The sequence below is a fragment of the Leucopleurus acutus genome (assembly GCF_964270905.1).
Source record: "Leucopleurus acutus genome assembly, chromosome: 20".
In the NCBI taxonomy this organism is placed as follows: domain Eukaryota; kingdom Metazoa; phylum Chordata; class Mammalia; order Artiodactyla; family Delphinidae; genus Leucopleurus; species Leucopleurus acutus.
In genome coordinates, this window is record NC_139162.1 from 22,037,743 (window position 1) to 22,060,980 (window position 23,238).

Here is a 23,238-nt window from a genome sequence, read left to right on the forward strand (position 1 = left end):
ACTCTGAGGGCTCACTATACAGTAAACAGTCCTGATAATCTGGCCCTAATTGTAGAAACTTATTATCTCTGTTATATTTGAGACAAAGTCTAGCCCGATGAGTGTAGAGATAGGATCTCAGTCAAGTTCTCTGCACATAAATCTGTTTGATTCACCATCATATACACAGCACCAAGCAACGTTCCTAGGACAAGTTAGAAGCTCACAGTTTCATTTATCAGATGAATTAATGCTGTGTCTTTGTGTTGATTACTTGTCCAGGGGGCAGACAATGTTTTAAATGTGACTTCTTTGCTCTAATGGTATTGCTGCTGTTTTAATATTCTCCATTGAATTCTTTAATTTTCACGGGCTCACTTTGTAGTACACTCCACAATGAGTGCTCTCAGCTCCTGTGGCCATGGATATTAATAGCCATATATGCTTCTATCTTGGCTTCTCTCCTTTAACATATTCTGCCCTAACTTATTTGTGGTTTTTGAGGGTTTTTTTGTTGCTGTTTTAATTGTATGTTTTTGTTTGTTTGTTTTGTTTACTTTCTTCCCAGACACCCTTCAAGGCAAAACTCAAATTAATTTGACCTATGCAATTCTTCTCTTTGTTCTGCCTTTTTTTTTTTTTTTTTTTTTTGTCCAATGTGCCAAGTCCTGGGAATGGAAACTGGATAAGTCCCAGTTCTTACAGAACTAGAAATTCTCAATGCATTCACCTCTCACTCAGGTTGTAAATGAACTCATCAACAGTCTAGTCGAGTATGGTGAAATTGAAGGAGTTCAGAAAAAGAGCCAGTTGACTAGCTTTTGATAACTTTTGAAAGTTTTACTTTTGTTGTGTTTGTTTTTTCCCCAGTTGTGAAATTAAGAGACTTGCTTAGATCTCTCTGGATTCCTTTTCACTTTTAATTTAGATACCTAAAATATATTTCTTGTTAAATTTTAAATTTTCAAAGTAATGTTGGAGATACATTTTTACTTTGTTTCATTTTTATTGAGAGGCTAAAAAAATCAGAGGGAAAAGTGCTCTTTCAGCCATTGACTGGGTAGCTATGATGCATATTTATGCCCTTCTATCACAGATCAGTCCATGACATTTTAATAAGATGGAATTTTAAACTGTGTATAAAAACAACCAACTTACAGGCAAGCAGGACTTGCTTCAAGTCTTTGCTCCAATGTATACTGTATGACCTTGAACCCATGCCTCTACCTTTCTAAGCTTTAGTTTATAACACATTAATTCACAGTATTACCTAATTCATCATTTATAGTGAGGTTAAATTAGGTGTTAAGTTTAACCCACTGTCAGGCACATGAAAATGCTTATTAAATCTAAATATAGTTAATTGTATAATTAGTAGACATATTCTTTCTAGTGTGCTTGCAAATTTATTCTGTAAGCGTGAGGATACTCATGACCATCACTGGTGCTTTAATACTGAGACTCCTGTAAAAATCTATAGGCCCATTAATTAAGCCTTAGTAAATAGTAGTTTGTTCTTGGAAGACAGGATGTTTTCTCAAATTTATGTCTCTCACTAACCCTAGCACAGGCTCCAGTGCATTATATGTGTCTTGTTTAATATCTGTTTATGATATCATCTTGTCACTCTGCTACGACTAAAGGAATACATCATTTTTCTTTTAAACTCGATTTCCAGTGGCAAGCTTCAACAAGTTCCACAACCCTTTACTTTAAAGTCTGGCGAGAGTAGTATAAATCACTATCCCAGGATGGAGTGTATGTGGCATGCCTGTATCTTGGCCGACTTATTAATAACAGCATTTTTTCCTATAGAGTCTCCACATAGCCTTAAAAGTTTTCAACAGAATGTTCCAGAAGGCCGTTACCAATGCATGAGAGGGATTGAAACCTCTTTCACAATCTTGATCTAATTTTCTTCATTATATTTATGTTGAAAGTGAAACCCAAGGAATTTAAGTGACTTTCCCATGAAAATCAAGATTTCTGGTTCCCTAGGTTTAGAATTATAAAATTGTGAAATTGTGGAGGGTGAGATATTAAAAGAAAGAGAAGTGGTATTTATTGATTACTTATGTTTTGTCAAGTCATGATATGTGTTATGTGAACTCACCTTCACATCACTCTAATTATAAAAGTTTTCTTTTTTATGATGGGGATACATGTAGGAAGCAGTAGTGCTGAGATCTGAGCCTCAAATCGTCAAAACTGTTTTTCCTTTATAATTTTTCTCCTTCAATCATGTAATTAAAACCCCTCAATTGACAAATAAGTGCTTCATTCCCAGAGCCCTAGGTTAAATGGTTTGTTCAAGTTTATAAATGCATCACGTCAGTGGCAGTGCTGGGTGCATTTCTGAGTAAGATAGTGTTCATTTGCCAAACACAGTTGAAGTCTTCATCCTGATGTGTTTTTTTTTTTTTAAAAAAGGGAGACATAATACTTGGCCTCCACTGAAAATATTTACTTAAAATTAGAGGCGGGTTAAGTCAAGTAAGTTCCTGATAGATTGTCAAAAGAGTTTAGACTTGAAATCTCTTTATAGTAAGTTTACAGAGAATACTTCCAGTCACTTAATGCCTTTGGTGCTTCTTTTGATACCTCTGGAAATATGCTACATTAACTATGACATTTTATTCATTTTGTTCATATTCTTGGCTCAATTTGTCCAAAGCAGAATCTTTATTACAGTACATCTTAAAGAGGACAAGTCTTAGCAGACAGACTCCCTTATTAGGCAAACCAAGAGCACCACACAAAATGTACACACCTGTGCACACACGCAGGCACACACACACACACACACTCCCCAGATAGGTCTGTGTTTCCTTTTGGAAAATGTTGTTTCAGTATAAAATGTATACTTTAAACACAGCTTCCCGTATTTAATTCATCTACCACCAAAGGGACACACTTTAAAGATAATGAATATCAATAGAGACTTCTGCAAAATGTTTACCTAGTGAATGGTAAATCACTCTGAGCTCTGGTAATTCCTCCAGTACACTTCCTATAGGAATCCCAGCACAATTAAGGGCAGATGAGGACTACAGCAGATCAGTTAATGTATTTCTTTGTCATTCTTACAATAATACTGAGTACTAAATGATAATAAGATATATCTAGTAAACCTTTCTGAAACTTTTACCCCTGTCATTTGATATTTTGGTGGGTGATCTCTAGCCAATCCTCCAAACCAGGAGATTTCAAGTTCAACAATGGCATTAGGAGGCAGTTACACCTGGTGGCAAATCATAGAAATTCTGGAGTCTGTCTTTTAACACCAAATTCTACTCTTTCTACGTGTCAGGTTGTCATATAAGGCAGATAAGTGTACCCATCTAGCCTTTATTTCTTCATTCTTGAAGTTGGGATAATAATAATGCTTAAGGAATGTTGCATTTTCCAAATGAAATAAGATAATCTTTTAAAGCATGTGACATAATGCCTTTCAACAATAAAGGTTCAATAAATGATTCCTAATTGTACCACAGGGCACTATCTCTAATGCTCAAAACAACTCCACAAGAGAAATCATTGTCCCCACTTTACAGATTTAAAAAACTGGGCCTCAAGGTGGTACTGTAATTGACAAACTATTAAGTGGTTAAATCAGTTCAGACTCTAAACTCTAGTCTATTCAGTTCCAAAGCTTATGTGTTTTCCACCCCACTAAGCATGACATTACTATAACATTCAGGAAGTGGTCATAGGAGGTAAATGAACCTGTTAGCAAGGCATCATTAGAAAGAACAGCTCAATTTCAACCCTGCCAAAACTCTGACCATTGTGTTTGGCAGACACGCTTCAGCTTCCAGATGGATAATTTTGAGCCAAACCACTAATCAGGTCAGTAGGTCAACCCAGAGGAAGTGTTTGCAGCTAATGTATCCTGGCAGGTCTATCAAAATGTGGTCATGCTCAAAATCTCGTGCTCTACAGGGCATTTCAAGGGCCTTTCAGAGCAGAGGCAAATGATAGAAAATGCCTGTCTTCAAAACCTCCCATACTAAGCCCACTTTCTTCATGCTTTGTGGAACAGAACTGCAGACATCAACCATATATTTGCACAAACCTTGAAGAGGTAAGGCCCTGCCTCCTAAAGAACATTTTGGAGGATAGGTGTTCTTGCCATTTTGAGGCAAAGTGCACATCGGGATTTTACTCTGTAGAATAATACAAGGCATGCCCGTTATAGAGAGATAGTACAGAGGGAGAAAATAGCATGTATTTAGGACAGGGGCCAATATGGTGCTATTCCTGGCTCTTGTCACTTGTGACCTTGGGCCAGTTGCTTAACTCTCCTGAATTTCATATCATATGTAGCAATGATGGAACAATGCATACAGCATGGAGTTGCTGTGAGTAATCTAGAGAAAAAAAAAAAGTTTAAAGCAATCGACACAGTTGGCATCACACAACTTCAGTTCATCTGCTTTCTCTTCACCATCTTGCAATTAAACTACTGTACTCTGACATCTTAAAGATCTTCATATGATCATATATTGTACACAGTGTACTGCAGCTGATTTACTGAAACTGTACTGGCAGGGTCTATAGGAGTCAGGAACACAGCAATGTATTGATTTGACTGTAAATTAATGGTTACCAAAACCAAATGGATCCTCAACAATCTAGCAACATTGCTTTGTTTATCTTCCCCTTATCTTACTGCTTTCTCATTCTCCATAACTATATTAAAACTTTTCCACTATCCTCAAAGGTCTAGTGTCTCCTTCTCCATCCCACTCTCCCTTCACCTTAAACATATGACCCAAAAGATGCCCTGAAAAATGTCTCTTAGTATCTGCACTTTTTTGGCAGTAAATATAAATATACTAAGAATTATTTACTGAACACAGTTTTTCTGAAAACAAATTTCAAGGGCGTACCACAGCTTCTTCAATGGAGTAGATGTTCAAGACATATATGCTAAGTGAATGAACAATGGTACATATATACAATGGAATATTACTCAGCCATAAAAAGGAATGAAATGGGGTCATTTATAGAGATGTGGATGGACCTAGAGTCTGTCATACAAAGTGAAGCAAGCCAGAAAGAGGAAAACAAATATCATATATTAACGCATATGTGTGGAATCTAGAGAAATGGTATAGATGAACCTAATTGTAGGGCAGGAATAGAGATGTAGACGTAGAAAACAGACATGTGGACACAGGAGGGGAAGGGGAGGTGGGACAAATAGGGAGATTAAGTTTTATATAAATGCACTACCATGTGTAAAATAGATAGCTAGTGGGAACCTGCTGTATAGCACAGGGAGCTCAGCTCGGTGCTCGGTGATGACCTATATGGGGGGAGAGAGGGGGAGGGAGGTCGAAGAGGGAGGGGATATATAAGTATACATATAGCTGATTCACTTCATTGTACAGCAGAAACTAACACAAAATTGTAAAGCAGTTTTACTCCAATTAAAAACAAAAATTTCAGGAGATTGCCTCAAGATGGCAGAGTAGAAGGACGTGCACTCACTCCCTGTTGTGAGAGCACTGGAATCACAACTAACTGCTGAACAGTATTCAATAGGAAGGCACTGGAACTCACCAAAAAATATACCCCACATCCAAAGACAAAGGAGAAGCTTCAATGAGACGGTAACAGGATGCAATCACAATAAAATCAAATCCCACATCTGCTGGGTGGGTGACTCACAAACTGGAGAACACTTATACCACAGAAGTCCACCCACTGGAGTGAAGGTTCTGAGCCCCACATCAGGCTTCCCAACCTGGGGTTCCAGCAACGGGAGGAGGAATTCCTACAGAATCAGACTTTGAAGGCTAGTGGGATTTGATTGCAGGAATTCAACAGTACTGGGGAAAACAGAAACTCCCCTACTGAAGTGCACACAGAAAGTAGTGTGCACATCAGGACGCAGGGGGAAGAAGCAGTGAGCCCATAGGAGACTGAACCAGACGTACCTGCTAGTGTTGGAGGGTCTCCTTCAGAGGTGGGGGGTGGTTGGAGTCCCCCCATTAGCCCCACCAAAGAGCCTGTAGGTGCCAGTGCTGGGTCACCTCAAGCCAAACAACCAACAGGGAGGGAACTCAGCCCCACCCATCACCAGACAAGTGGATTAAACTTTTACTGAGCTCTGCCCACCAGAGCAACACCCAGCACTACCCACCACCAGACCCGCCCATCAGGTACCTGGCACAAGCATCTTAGATAGCCTCATCCACCAGAGGGCAGACAGCAGAAGCAAGAAGAACTACAATCCCACAGCCTGTGGAATGAAAACCACATTCACAGAAAGATAGACAAAATGAAAAGGCAGAGGGCTATGTACCAGATGAAGGAACAAGATAAAACCCCAGAAAAACAACTAAATGAAGTGGAGATAGGCAACCTTCCAGAAAAAGAATAATGATAGTGAAGATGATCCAGGACCAAGGAAAAAGAATGGAGGCAAAGATCAAGAAGATGCAAGAAATGTTTAACAAAGACCTAGAAGAATTAAAGAACAAAGACCTAGAAGAATTAAAGAACAAACAATAGAGAAGAACAATAAAATAACTGAAATGAAAACTACAATAGAAGGAATCAATAGCAGAATAACTGAAGCAGAAGAACACATAAGTGACCTGGAAGACAGAATGATGGAATCACTGCCACAGAACAGAATGAAGAAAAAAGAATGAAAAGAAATGAAGACAGACTAAGAGACCTCTGGGACAACATTAAATGCACCAACATTCGCATTATAGGAGTCCCAGAAGGAGAAGAGAGAGAGAAAGGACCCAAGAAAATATTTGGAAAGATTATAGTTTAAAACTTCCCTAACACGGGAAAATAAATAGCCACCCATGTCCAGGAAGCTCAGAGAGTCCCAGGCAGGATGAACCCAAGGAGAAACACGCTGAGACACATAGTAATCAAACTGACAAAAATTAAGGACAAAGAAAATTTATTAAAAGCAACAAGGGAAAAATGACAAATAACATACAAGGGAACTCCCATAAGGTTAACAGCTGACTTCTCAGCAGAAACTCTACAAGCCAGAAGGAAGTGGCACAATATATTTAAAGTGATGAAAGGGAAGAACCTACAACCAAGATTACTCGACCCGGCAAGGATCTCATTCAGATTCAATGGAGAAATCAAAAGCTTTATGTACAAGCAAAAGCTAAGAGAATTCAGCAGCACCAAATCTGCTCTACAGCAAATGCTAAAGGAACTTCTCTATGTGGGAAACACAAGAGAAGAAAATGATCTACAAAAACAAACCGAAAGCAATTAAGAAAATGGTAGTAGGAACATACATGTTGATCATTACCTTAAATGTGAATGGATTAAATGCTCCAACCAAAAGACATAGTCTCACTGAATGGATACAAAATCAAGACCCATATATATATGCTGTCTACAAGAGACCCACTTCAGACCTAGGGACACATACAGACTGAAAGTGAGGGGATGGAAAACGATATTCCATGCAAATGCAAATCAAAAAGAAAGCTGGAGTAGCAATACTCATATCAGATAAAATAGCTTTAAAATAAAGAATGTTACAAGAGACAAGGAAGGACACTACATAATGATCAAGGGATCAATCCAAGAAGAAGAAATAAAAATGATAAATATGCACCCAAAATAGGAGCACCTCAATACATAAGGCAAATGCTAACAGCTATAAAAGAGGAAATTGACAATAACACAATAATATTGGGGGACTTAACACTTCACACACACCAGTGGACAGATCATACAGACAAAAAATTAATGAGGAAACACAAGCTTTAAATGACACAATAGACCAGATAGATTTAATTGATATTTATAGGACATTCCATCCGAAAATAGCACATTACACTTTCTTCTCAAGTGCACACGGCACATTCTTCAGGGTAGATCACATCTTGGGTCACAAATCAAGCCTCGGTAAATTTAAGAAAATTGAAATCATACCAAGCATCTCTTCCAACCACATGCTATGAGATTAGAAATAAATTACAGGGAAGAAAATGTAAAAAACAAAAACACATGAAGGCTAAAAAAATACATTACTAAGTAACCAAGAGATAACTGAAGAAATCAAAGAGGAAATCAAAAAATACCTAAAGACAAATGACAACAAAAACACGATGATCCAAAACCTATGGGATGCAGCAAAAGCGGTTCTGAGAAGGAATTTTATAGCAATACAGTCTACCTCAAGAAACAAGAAATATCTCAAATAAACAATCTAACCTTACACCTAAAGGAACTAGAGAAAGAAGAACAAACAAAACCCAAAGTTAGTAGAAGGAAAGAAATCATAAAGATCAGAGCAGAAATAAATGAAATAGAAACAGAAAAGCAATAGCAAAGATCAATAAAACTAAAAGATGGTTCTTTGAGAAGATAAACAAAATTGATAAACTTTAGCCAGACTCGCAAGAAAGAGAGGGAGAGCACTCAAATAAATAAAATTAGAAATGAAAAAATAGAAGTTACAAAAGACACCACAGAAATACAAAGCATCCTAAGAGACTACTACAAGCAACTCTAGCCAATAAAGTGGACAACCTGGAAGAAATGGACAGTTCTTAGAAAGGTATAACCTTCCAAGACTGAACCAGGAAGAAACAGAAAATATGAACAGACCAATCACAAGTAATGAAATTGAAACTGTGGTTAAAAATCTTCCAACAATCAAAAGTCCAGGACCAGATGGCTTCACAGGGAATTCTGTGAAACATTTAGAGAAGAGCTAACACCCATCCTTCTCAAACTCTTCCAAAAAATTGTAGGGGAAGGAACAGTCTCAAACTCATTCTACAAGGCCACTAGCACCCTGATACCAAAACCAGGCAAACATACTACAGAAAAAGAAAATTACAGACCAATATCACTGATGACTATAGATGCAAGAATCCTCAACAACATACTAGCAAACAGAATCCAGCAACACATTAAAAGGATCATACACCATGGTTAAGTGGGATTTATCCCAGGGATGCAAGGATTCTTCAATATATGCAAACTAATCAATGTGATACAACATATTAACAAATTGAAGGATAAAAACCATATGATAATCTCAATAGATTCAGAAAAAGCTTTTGAGAAAATTCAGCACCCATTTATGATAAAAACTCTCCAGAAAGTGGGCCTAGAGGAAACCTACCGCAACCTAATAAAGGCTATATACGACAAACCCACAGCAAGCATCATTCTCAACAGTGACAAACTGAAAGCGTTTCCTCTAAGATTAGGAACAAGACAAGGATGTCCACGGCAGTCAGAGAAGAAAAAGAAATAAAGGGAATACAAGTTGGAAAAGAAGAAGTAAAACCGTCACTGTTTGCGGATGACATGATACTATACATAGATAATCCTAAAGATGCCACCAGAAAACTACTAGAGCTTATCAATGAATTTGGTAAAGTTGCAGGATACAAAATTAATATACAGAAATCTCTTGCATTCCTATATACTAATGATGAATAATCTGAAAGAGAAATTAAGGAAACACTCCCATTCACCATTGCAACAAAAAGAATAAAATATCTAGGAATAAACCTACCTAAGGAGGTAAAAGACATATACTCAGAAAACTATAAGACATTGATGAAAGAAATCAAAGATGACACAAACAGATCGAGAGATATACCATGTTCTTGGATTGGATGAATTAATATTGTGAAAATGGCTATACTACCCAAAGCAATCTACAGATTCAATGCAATCCCTATCAAATTATCAGGGGCAATTCTTACAGAACTAGAACAAAAAATCTTAAAGTTTATATGGAGACACAAGAGACCCCTAGTAACAAAGCAATCTTGAGGGAAAAAAATGGAGCTGGATGAATTAGATCCCCGGACTTCAGACTCTAGTAGAAAGCTACAGTAATCAAGACAATATTGTACTGGAAGAAAAACAGAAATATAGATCAGTGGAACAGGGTAGAAAGCCCAGAGATAAACCCATGTACCTATGGTCAACTAATCTATGTCAAAGGAGGCAAGGATATACAATGGAGAAAAGACTGTCTCTTCAGTAAGTGGTGCTGGGGAAACTGGTCAGCTACATGTAAAAGAATGAAATTAGAACACTCCCTTACACCATACACAAAAATAAACTCAAAATGTATTGAAGACCTAAATGTAAGACCAGACACTACCAAACTCTTCGAGGAAAACATAGAACACTCTTTGACATAAATCACAGCAATATCTTTTTTATCCACCTCCTAGAGTAATGGAAATAAAAACAAAAATAAACAAATGGGATCTAATGAAACTCTAAACCTTTTGCACAGCAAAGGAGACTATAAACAAAGCAAAAAAGACAACCCTCAGAATGGGAGAAAATATTTGCAAACGAATCAACGGACAAAGGATTAATCTCCAAAATATATAAACAGCACATGCAGCTCAATATTAAAAAAACAAACAAACCAATCAAAAAATGGGCAGAAGACCTAGATAGGCATTTCTCCAAAGAAGACATACAGATGGCCAAGAGGCACATGAAAAGATGCTCAACAACACTAATTATTAGAGAAATGCAAATGAACACTACAATGAGGTATCACCTCACCCCGGTTAGAATGGGCATCATCAGAAAATCTACAAACCACAAATGCTGGAGAGGGTGTGGAGAAAAGGTAACCCTCCTACACTGTTGGTGGGAATATAAATTGTTACAGCTACTCTGGAGAACATTATGGAGGGTTTTTAAAAAACTAAAAATAGAATTGTCATATGACCCAGCAATCCCACGACTGGGCATATACACAGAGAAAACCATAATTCAAAAAGACACATGCACCCCAATGTTCATTGCAGCACTATTTTCAATAACCAGGTCATGGAAGCAACCTAAATGCCCATCAAAAGACAAATGGTTAAAGAAGATGTGCTACATATATAAAATGAAATATTACTCAGCCATAAAAGGGATGAAATTGGTCATTTGCAGAGACATGGATGTACCTAGAGACTGTCCTACAGAGTGAACTAAGTCAGAAAGAGAAAAACACATATCGTATATTAATGCATATATGTGGAATCTAGAAAAATGGTACAGATGAACCAGTTTTCAAGGCAGAAATAGAGACACTGATGTAGAGAACAAAAGTATGGACAGAAATGGGGGAAAGTGGGGTGCGGCTTGGTGGTGGTGGGATGAATGGGGAGATTGGAATTGGCATACATACATTATAATATGTATAAAATAGATAACTAATAAGAGCCTGCTCTATAAAAATATTAATTAAAAAAGTAATTCATGAGCTCCAAATTTAAAAAAAATAAATATAATAAAATTAGTATTTAAAAGAAGTTTCACATATAATAAGCTAGATGGATTGAAACAACAGGAAGTTTTAAATTTGTATTGAGAATAACACCTCCTTATAATCTGTCTGTTCTTTATACAATATGGGGTATTTTAGTTCTATGATAATTCCGAAGTATTCTGTGATGTAGGCAGGTCAGAGATTTTGATCTCAGGTAAATGACAGTTCAGAGACCATAGATAACTTTTCAGAGAGAATTAATCAGCTGGGATTAAGGTCTTCCTTTCCCAATTAATTTTTTTTTCTGTATACTACATGGTATTACATATGCCTATCTTGAAGAACAATGCCTATACTCAGAAAGCCCAGAGCTGTCCAATACTGAATGCTTATGTAATATTTATAGATAGCGAATATCTGATCCATGTATACTGTGTTCTGGGTTTGTTCAGTCTAACAGGTATGCCAGTAGTGCTCACCTTTCATTGTTCAAGGTTCAGTGTTTTGGAAATGACTTCTCTTAAGGCAGGTATCATCATACTGTCCTGGATACTCTATCATTTGGGTATACTGCTGTTAGGCCCACAACTAGTAGACTTTAAATGTCTGGGACTGAAGGCCTATTCACGTAGACTTTGGATAATATTTCCTAGATAGTAACTGTTATCTCATTCTCTTCTGTATGGTACTTTCTTTGTTTATATTTATGGGCTTTCCTAAATCGGAAAGATTCTGTAAAAAGAGTGCTTAGTTTGTTTTCAGTGGTTTTAATGTCAACCACATTCCTCTCTAGTACTTGTGTTTTCGTAACATCAGGGGAAATTAAAATGTGATCTTTTTACACAAGAAAATATTGTTGCATTTGGCAGCAGCAATATTATATGAAAAGGTGAGATTTAGAGAGCCTGCAACTTTTTGCTCTGTGGCCTTAAGATGAGTCTTATAATCTCTGTCTGTGAAGTATGACTAGTAATTACCTATCTCACCTGATTATTGTGGGTGTGTAAGAAGGCAGTGTATATGAAAGTGATGAAGATAGTTATGTTATGCTCATTACTATCTTACAGTTACTAATTCCTACTGAGTATATTTCTCTATTCTTCTATCTCCAGCTAGTTATTTGTATGCAAAAATGAATGTTTTATTCCTAAGAATAAAAAGATCTTAAAAGTACCTGAAAGTCTAGAAAATTGAGCCAGAAATAATTTAAGAAATGGAGACTTTTTAATCAATACCTTCAACTTTTACAAGACACACACACACACACACACACACACACACTCACCATTGTAATTTTGTCACATTCTTCTCTTTAATTTGGTTTGTATTCCTAAGTGTGCAGTGTGAAATCTGAAGAAGGTTTGATCATGCTAACTACAGAATTGTACAAACACAGTGCCATTCAGATGAAAGAAAGAAGGGGACAGAAAAGAGAAATAGCATTATTTAGATCTTTTCTGTGCCATTTAGTAATTCAAAGAAAGCCAAAAGAAATCTGTACCATAGGCATTTCCCTGTTACTTTAGAAGTAGAGACTGTGGAAGCTTATCAAGCTTAAGTAAGCAGACAAAGAGCACGCAGCTATTAAATTGTGGTTTCAGAATTCAAAGTAACTCACATCAGACTGAATTCCAACCTTTTTATTTGCATGATGCATGATAAATCCTACTAACATTTTCTAATTTATTTAGCTTTTACCCACAGGCAGAGAGGCATTATCGAGTGTTAAATAGGAAATGTGCACAGTAATCCTTCTCCAGCTACTCCCCTTTGTTTTATGTCCTCCACAGGTCTCCAATTTCTTGCTTCCCTTTCTTTGAAAGCCCACTTATCTTGGCTTTCTTGATTAAAAGCCATTAACTTTTCTCTTGGTGATAATCTGAGCTGCAATTTGGTGGTACCTCCACTCCTGCCTGTGACCCATAGGATCTCCATATCCCTACTGGCCATTCTGACCACTTACTGACCATTGGGCCTCAGTAAGGAAAATCAGCCTAATTTCACCATGTAGTCATCTTTTGATTGTAGAAATCAGTGAACATATCAGACTTTTGTCCAGAACAAAGAGTTATTGTGGCAACTAAGTCCTTTATACTGAGTTGTAGATGGCTCCCTCTTGAGGGTTAACATCTGCTTTTTAAAAAAGGCTTTTTAAACAAGGTTCTACTGTATAGCACAGGGAACCATATTTAATATCCTGTAATAAGCCATAATGGAAAAGAATATGAAAAAGAAAATATATATGAATATGTATGTATGTATATGTATGTGTGTGTATATATATATGAATCATATATGTATGTGTGTGTGTTTATGTATATCTGAATCACTTTTCCATATACCAGAAACTAACACAACATTGTAAATCAACTCTACTTAAAAAAAAAAAAAAAAGCGTTTTAAATCCTTGCCTGGGACATTGGGTTATCTTTACAACCATTTTATACTATTAGATTTCTATTTTAATGTTGGATGGACTGGATAGTCACTACGGATTCTTATCATTTGTAAGCTAGAGAGGCCTTATAGGTGTAACCCATTATTTCCCAGTCCACATTAGCCTGCAGGAGGCTCGACTGACTTTATTACAACTACACTTCAGATGGAAGGAGTAAAGACAATGAAAGGAAAAGGAAAGTACAATAAGCTGATTAACAGTGTATGTCTCTGCAGAGGGAGCTAAAGAAGAATCAGTTATGGGGACAGATTTTCATGACTGGCCCAAATTTAGGAAATAATCACCAGTCCTACCTCTCATTAGACAAATAAAACTACAGAAACTCAAATGCCTTCTTAAATCACATAACATTGCTGGAAGGGGCGACTCCTTCCTCCCCCTTCCCTCCGCCTTTTTTCTTTTCCGTTCCCCTCCCCCTCTCTTCCCCGTCCCCGATGACCAGATCCTGAGGAGGCAGCTGCAGTGGCAAATGCTGAGTTCTCGGTGAAGGTTTTTCATTTCTCCCATCCCCTTCCCTTCCCACCCCATCCATTAATATTATTCTTTTGAAGATTCTTCATTGTCATGCTGCCAAAGTGAAGAGTGAGATTGCAGAAGGCAGTACTTCTCATTTCAGTGCTTTTTCTGGCGGAGGAGGAAGCCGGGGTGCACCTCAGCACTATCTCAAGACTGCTGGCAACAGTGAGTTCCTGGGGAAATCCCCAGGGCAAAAACGCGCAGAAATGGATTCCTGCAGGAAACACTAGGCGAGGTGACAACTCCGTAGCAAACAACTATGCAAATGAAAGAGAACGACATGATGCAATCTTCAGGAAAGTAAGAGGCATACTAAGTAAGCTTACTCCTGAGAAGTTTGACAAGCTTTGCCTTGAGCTCCTCATTGTGGGTGTAGAGTCTAAACTCATCCTTAAAGGGATCATACTGCTGATTGTGGACAAAGCCCTAGAAGAGCCAAAGTATAGCTCACTGTATGCTCAGCTATGTCTGCGATTGGCAGAAGATGAACCAAACTTCGATGGCCCAGCAGCAGAGGGTCAACCAGGACAGAAGCAAAGCACAACATTCAGATGCCTCTGAATTTCCAAATTACAAGATGAATTTGAAAACCGAACCAGAAATGTTGATATCTATGATAAGCGTGAAAATCCCCTCCTCCCCGAGGAGGAGGAACAGAGAGCCATTGCTAAGATCAAGATGTTGGGGAACATCAGATTCGTTGGAGAACTTGGAAAGCTTGATCTTATTTATGAATCTATCCTTCTAAAACACTTTTGGAAAAAAAGAAGAGACTCCAACTCAAAGATATGGAAGAGGATTTGGAGTGCCTCTGTCAGATAATGAGGACAGTGGGACCTAGATTAGACCAAGAAAGAGCCAAGTCCTTAATGGATCAGTACTTTGCCCAAATGTGCTCCTTGATGTTAAGTAAGGAATTGCTGGTGAGGATTCGTTTCCTGCTGCAGCATACCATAGAGTTGAAAGAACACCATTGGGTTCCTCGCAAGGCTTTTCTTGACAATGGACCAAAGATGATCAGTCAAATCCATCAAGATGCGGTAAAAGATCTAGGAGTGTTTATTCCTGCTCCTATGGCTCAAGGGATGAGAAGTGACTTCTTTCTGGAGGAACCGTTCATGCCACCCAGGATGACAATGGATAGGGACCCACTTGGAGGACTTGCTGATATGTTTGGACAAATGCCAGGTAGCAGAATTGGTACTGGTCCAGGAGTTATCCAGGATAGATTTTCACCCACTATGGGGCGTCATCGTTCAAATCAACTCTTCAGTGGCCATGGGGGACACATCATACCTCCCACGCAATCACAGTTTGGGGAGATGGGAGGCAAGTTTATGAAAAGCCAGGGGCTAAGCCAGCTCTACCATAACCAGAGTCAGGGAGTTTTATCCCAGCTGCAAGGACAGTTGAAGGATTTGCCACCTCAGTCTTCTAAGAAAGTACAGCTTAATGCAGATGAGATTAGCCTGAGGCCTGCTCAGTCTTTCCTAATGAATAAAAATCAAGTGCCAAAGCTTCAGCCCCAGATAACTATGATTCCTTCTAGTGTACAACCACCACACACTCAAACACCACCTCTGGGACAGACACCTCAGCTTGGTCTCAAAACTAATCCACCACTTATTCAGGAAAAGCCTGCCAAGACCAGTAAAAAGCCACCACCATCAAAGGAAGAACTGCTTAAACTAACCAAAACTGTTGTAACCAAGTATCTGAATAGTGGAAATGCAAACGAAGCTGTCAATGGTGTAAGAGAGATGAGGGCTTCTAAACACTTTCTCCCTGAGATATTAAGCAAAGTAGTCATCCTGTCACTAGATAGAAGTGATGAAGATAAAGAAAAAGCAAGTTCTTTGATCAGTTTACTCAAACAGGAAGGGATGGCCACAAGTGACAACTTCATGCAGTCTTTCCTGAGTGCATTGGACCAGTGCCCCAAACTGGAGATTGATATCCCCTTGGTAAAATCATATTTAGCACAGTTTGAAGCCCATGCTATCATTTGGGAGCTGGTGAGCATTTCAGAACTAGCTCAACCACTGGAAAGTGGCACCCATTTTCCTCTCTTCTTAGTTTGTCTTCAGCAATTAGCTAAATTATAAGATTGAGAGTGGTTAACAGAGCTTTTCCAACAAAGCAAGGTTAATATGCAGAAAATGCTCCCAGAAATTGATCAGAATAAGGACCACATGTTGGAGATCTTGGGAGGAAACGGACTGAGTTTCTTATTCCCACTCCTCAAATTGGAGAAGGCACTGTTAAAGCAAATAAAGTTGGATCATCTCCTCAAACCATATATAAGTGGATTAAAGATAACATCTCTCCCAAACTTCATGTAGGTAAAGGATTTGTGAACATCTTAGTGACTAGCTTCTTACAGTACATTTCTAGTGAAGTAAACTCACCCAGTGATGAAAGAGATTCTTCCTCTGCTCCTTCCAAAGAACAGAGCAGGAAAAACAACTGCTTCTTTCCTTCAAGCCAGTAATGCAGAAATTCCTTCATGATCACATTGATCTACAAGTCAGTGCCCTCTGTGCTCTTCAGGTGCACTGCTACAATAGCAACTTCCCAAAAGGCATGTTACTTTGCTTTTTTGTTCACTTCTATGACATGGAAATTATTGAAGAAGGTTTCTTGGCTTGGAAAGAAGATATAACCCAAGAGTTCCCAGGGAAAGGCAAGGCTTTGTTCCAGGTGAATCAGGGACTAACCTGGCTAGAAACTGCTGAAGAAGAAGAATCAGAGGAAGAAGCTGATTAAAAGAATCAGCCAAAGCCTTAAATTGTGCAAAACATACCATTACTATGACGTAACTGCATTTGACCTAACCACTGCGAAAGTTCATTCTGCTGTAATGTTTGCACAATATTTAAAGCAGAAGCGTGTCAGTTAGGATTTCCTTCTGCATAAGTTTTTTTGCAGTGTAATGTCTTAATCATAGTCTACCATCAAATATTTTAGGAGTATCTTTAATGTTTAGATAGTATATTAGCAGCATGCAATAATTACATCATAAGTTCTCAAGCAGAGGCAGTCTATTGCAGGGACCTTCTTTGCTGCCAGTTATCATAGATTGTTTTAAGTTAGAAAACTGAATAGCAACACTGAATACTGTAGAAATGCACTTTGCTTAGTAATACTTGGGTTGTTGCAATATTTACTTATCCATTTGGTTGTTACAGAAAAATTCTTAACTGTAATTGATGATTGCTGCCGTAATAGTATATTGCCAGTATTTCTACCTCTAGTAATGGGTTTTATGTGCTAGATTTTAATATCCTTGAGCCTGAGCAAGTGCACAAGTCTTTTTAAAAGAAACATGGTTTACTTGCACAAAACTGATACATTTTGAGAGATTGTAAGTGCCCTTGAAGTGGTCTTTGTGAGTGTGAAACTAATGGTGAGAATTTGAATTGGTCCCTTGTATTATAGAATTGAAATTAAGTCTACTTAATTTATCAAGTCATGTTCATGCCCTGATTTTATATACTTGTATCTATCAATAAACATTGTGATACTTTAAAAAAAAAAAAACATTGATGGAAAGGGAAATACTAAACTCTAGAAGTTATGGTTTACAGATGAGCAATATTACCACCTAGACACATTCACCAAGCAGTCTCATGTGGGCCTTAATTAAAGCTTAATTCTGCATTTCTTCTAGTAATTATATGTGCAGCCTGCTGTTAAATGAAGAATACTCTTTATTTTCCTGGACCTCTTAAGAATATTGCAATCCAAGGTTGGGACTACAAATTAATACTAAGAGGTTTAATTACTAGAGCATATTTTATGACATTTATATGAAATAATAGACTGAGCATAACAAAATTTTTAAAAGTAGCACTATCATATGCCAGACACCCTCCTCAATCTACTGTCTGCCTTAGTCCTCACAAAATTAGATTTAGTCGTACTGCTATGACTGTTACCAAAAGCCAGACCCTATATAGAACTTATGATGTATTAGCCATTGTTCTAAGTACAGACACACATACACACACACACACACACACACATGCATGAATGTATGAAGTTGTTTAATTCTTATAATCACTCTATGAGATAGGCATTTTTATCCCTGTTATATAGATGAGGAAATAAAGGGTCAGAGGCACTAAATAATGATTATTCAATAGGTATTAATTAAATGTCTCCTCTTGTTGGATATTATGTAAGCACAGGGGATATAAGGATTAATATGAAAGAAGTGTTCCTGGAGCCTTCAGTCTAGTGAGGAATACAGATTTTAAACTGATAGCACCAAGAGTTATTACTCATTAGCATAGAATTTCTATAATGAAGAATTTTATAAGAGAGTATATGATATAGAGGTAAAATCTGATCTCCAGAAAGGGAAGCTTTTCTCTAAGCCATAATAGCAGATTAGAACAGCTTCCCAGGGAAAGGCGGAGGGAGGAGAGTGAAGACAGCAAGGGTTTGAACTGCACTGTCCAATGAAGGACATGAAAAACGGCTAGTGTAAATTTAGGTGTGCTGTAAGTCCAGTATACACAAAAACTTCTACATGTTATTACAAAAATAAAAAGAAAGTAAAATACCTTGTTCATACCTCCATTTTTATATAGACTACTTCTCAAATGTTAATGTTTTATATATATTGGGTTAAATAAAAAAATACTATCAAAATTAACTTCACCTGTCTAATTTACATTTTTAGTGTGGCTACTAGAAAATTTGTAATTACACATCAGACTTGCTTTGTGGTTCATACTATGTATCTATTGGGCAGGATGACATAGGGTTTCAGACAAAAACAAATGCCAGAAGCTTGGAGGACTCATTGGTGAGAAGCAGACCTGTGAGGCTGCAGTAGGTTAACTATGATGTGGAAAAAGCTGAGGCTGGAGATAGAGGCAGGTTAAGGGCACACACCTAGGACTTTGGTGTCAGACACTAGGGTATTCTTGCTTCTTCATTCAACCAACAGCCAGGGTTCTCATCACTCTGAAAGCTCTGGGATACACAGATCCATGTTCCTGGAGTTTACATTCTTCAAATGAGCTGCTCAGAAAGAATGTACCAAAAACTGAAAATGAGAAAAATGATTCATCTCTGCCAATTCCCTGAATGAGCAAGATTTTTGGCCCAGGATGTGGCACTGGGAAAATAATATAGTTTACTTTCTTACTGGTTACCCTACCCTCTCTCTTCTTTTTACTACCCTTCCTCTGTGGTTAACCATGTTCTCTTTTTTCCTGTTTTTCTTTTTTTTTTTTCCTAGTGGCAATCTCCCATTAAGAAGATCCCTGGGGGTCCACTCTCATACCTCTTGTGCTAAACCCTACCACTTTCTGAAGGAGCTAATCCTATCTCAGTGCAATGTATATATTGTTCTAGGGCTTATTACATTCTTCTTTGAGTTTTAGTTGTATTCCACCCCCACCCCCACCCCCCGATAAAGCAAGGTAATTTACTGAAGCAGAAGTGATACTAAATGACTGTTACAGTTACTGCCGTAACTAACTGAATAAATAAAAAGAGAAAAGGAAACACCAAAGAAATACAATCAAAAATTTTTGTAACATGTATAATATTGGTCATCTTGTATTTATAAGCACCAAAATCTATTTTAAAAGAGAGTGTGTGCACATGGCGTGTGCATGCATGTGTGTGTGTCTGTATGAGACCCTCATTGTGTGTGTCTGTCTGTGTAAGACCATCATCTAGGCCAGAGTTGAGATGTCAGTGTGGACAGCTGTACTTTTCTCTCTCATTCACAGTAACTAAAGTGTGTTTGTTGTATTTTAAAGAAAATTTCTGTTGGAATCCCCCCTCTGAGTACATGGTAGCTAAAGTGACCTGTGTCATTTTTATTGATATGTGTCTACTATTTTAATGGAAGCCTAGTTAAAGATTAACTAGCTAATCTTTATGATGATAGAATTTATTTGCTTTGAATTTTCATAAGATTTATTGCGGGGCTTCCTATTGCTCTCCTACAAGAGATTTGGATGGTCCTTTCACCCACCCTCTCTCTCCTGTTCTCAGTTTTTTGCTTATTAAAAGAATATTTAATGGCTGTAATTCTACCACATACCCTGAACATGGCCCTGAGACTGTAAAATTCAATCTACCCAGGAAGAAAGTATGTAAACGTAAGCTGTAGCTGCCATAGCTATGTTGAAGAAGCATGGATGTGGTTTACAGGTGATAAAAAGCATAATCCATGAAAGAGGTATTGTTTCAGATGATTCTTGACAAAAACTTGCCTTTAAAATGATGGAAAGAAATTCCAGATAGAAAAATCGGAACAGCAAAATTTTAGGATAGTGACAAAAAGTCACATTCCAGAAAGCACAAGTAGTTTGGGGTAGCTGGAATGTAGGCTATAAGGACATTAGCATATTGGAAATTAAGTTGGAGAAATGGGCAGAGGTTCAGTTAATGTCATGTTAAATAATTTAGGCTTTATCCTGTAGACAGAAAGACACTAAAGACATTTTTCAACAAAATGGTATGTAAGTAGCTTTGTGTTTGAGAAAGAACATCCTTGCAGTAATATAGAGGTTACTTCCTATGTGTGCTACCTTGTTCATTTATATTTAAAAATTCTGAAAGAATGAGACCTCCTGTTTCAGTTTCTTTCTTCCCAAGGAACTCAGTGTAGTCCTCAGCAAATAATAGGAACTTACGCATCTTTATTGAAAAGAAGTGAATATTATTGGAGCATGTTTCTTTAAGTAGAACATAAGCTTTGGCACAACACAAACCTAAGTTAACAGCCTAATTCTACTTCTTACTAGTTGTGTATCATTATTGAGCCTCAGTTTCTTCATCTGTCAGAATGGGAATGAAAATATCAAGTACAAATATTACTGAGAAATTTGCTTGGTGCATAGACATTCCTCAGTCAGATTTTGTGTTTATACCTTGGTATATACAACGACTGTCGTGTATTCTTAAATTATTCCTCTCCCAGCGTGTATCTTCAAAACAAACTGAATGAAATGATGTTAGATTAGATCGCCATAAAAACAAAACAGCCAACTACTACTGAAAAGAATTTATTTTAAACTTTATTAGTACAATATGTCAGCTACAGAAAAGAAAGAGAAGATTTTAGTGAAACCACTTTAAATTCTAAACAACACATATCAAAAGTTTAGAGCAAGAATCAAAGCCTAGCTACACATTGGGTCTTAAGCACATTCTAACTGACCCTGAACAAAAATCCAAATTCTATTCTGCACAGATGGCAGAAAGCAATATTCCTGTGCTGCCAAAAATATGTGTGGGCTGAGAGAAGCACTAGATGACTTATTAAAATTGTTCTTGGACTTCCCTGGTGGCGCAGTGGTTGAGAGTCCGCCTGCCAATGCAGGGGACACGGGTTTGTGCCCCGGTCCGGGAAGATCCCACGTGCCACGGAGCAGCTGGGCCCGTGAGCCATGGCCGCTGACCCTGCGCGTCCAGAGCCTGTGCTCTGCAACGGGAGAGGCCACAACAGTGAGAGGCCCGCGTACCGCAAAAAAAAAAAAAAAAAAAAAAAAAATTGTTCTTTTAGCATCACCTTTGATGAGGGCTTCAAGACATTTCAAACTAAATGAAAAACTCAATGACCTATAGAATGCAAAATGAATATAGGATGCTGTTGCTTTGACGGGATGTATTCCCAATGTGGAATAAGATTTCAAATTGGAGTACTATGTAGAGACAAAAACACCAACTGAAACTGCTAACAAAGTTTATAATCTGAGCTGGGGAGATAAAAGGGTGGAAAGTCTTCCAAATAGTTGCATTTAGCATTGGGTGCAGCCCAGTTTTCATTCCAAGTTCTTCCTTGGGAATGTACAGTTACTCCTGGGGAAGTCTCCATCAAAATTTTCTCAACACACATTTAGCTCTGGCTAAATCCAGATTTACTGCCCTCTGGGACCTAGTTCCTCTGGTTTGCCAATCCAAGTGATGCTTTTTCAACCCTTGTATTGGCTGAATTATTTTAAAAGTTTTAAATGATAGTTTGAAGTTCCTTTTTTTTTTTTTTTTTTAAATTAGCTCACTGTGCCTGTGGACCAGATGGCAGTGAATGCTGCTGCTGTTAATTTAAATAAATAAAAATAAGAGGTCAGGCAGATTTTCAAATGTTCTGTGTGAAGCAAAGAACAACATGCATCCCCCAACTTCTTTTCTTTCTTGTCTTTTTCTTTAAAATGTTCAACTTCAATGGAAAATTCAATCAGCATATCTCTGATTCCTTTATACTTAACACATCAGAATGTTTTTTAAATGCTAGTTGATATCAAAGATACATTATGAAGATTTGTGTAGGTAGTTTCCAGCCTTTGGTTTTAGAAAGAGAAAAGTTGCATTTATGTTAAATGAATCTAAAAAGGTGGATTTTGGTGCTACGCTTGAACTCCACAAATGATAACTCCACAAATGATAACCTCCAATCTCAAGAAAATATATTTCTCCATAGACATTGTTATAATATGCAGTTTTATGAGGCATAATATCCTCATGCACACTCTCCTTTGTCATAAAAGTAAAAGGGTAACAAGTGGGTGTTTGAAAAGGGTAAAATTATTGAAACAGTAGAAATGACTCTGGGCATAAAAATAATTGTTGAAAAAATAAGTGTTTAACTTGGATGGTTTTAGCATTTGTGGCAATTAATGCTTATGTATATCCATGAATTAAGAATCTATACACATTAAGGATTGGGATGGACAGGAACAGATAGAGACCAGAAAGTTTTGTTTGAAATGCCATTATTAAGGTCAGTTAATCTCCCTGTAACAGTAATATATGTTTAGGTATGCCCAAGTAACAAAGAACCCCTCAAATTTCAGTTATTAGCTTTAGTTGTGGGGATTAAAATAAGGGTCCTATTCATTGTGGCAATTCAGGGATCCAGGCTGAAAGAATTTTATCTAAGTGTACTTCTACATTAACCACAGCGGTACAAAGGCAATCTGATGAATTGTGGCCTCCCTCTTTAAATTTTCATCCAGGAGTGACATATCACTTCATCTCTCATTTCTTAGAAAAAAACACAAGTCAC

At 37.5% G+C, this 23,238-nt stretch overlaps 1 pseudogene across 1 annotated transcript in view; it reads left to right on the top strand.

Annotated features, from left to right (window-relative positions):
- Positions 1–17,010, top strand: part of LOC309977060 (eukaryotic translation initiation factor 4 gamma 2-like) — a 49,694-nt pseudogene extending 32,684 nt beyond the window's left edge. Inside the window, exon 2 of the transcript in view lies at positions 14,240–17,010. The product of the transcript in view is annotated as a eukaryotic translation initiation factor 4 gamma 2-like (transcript). The remainder of the gene's footprint in view (positions 1–14,239) is intronic.
- Positions 17,011–23,238: the final 6,228 nt, after the last annotated feature.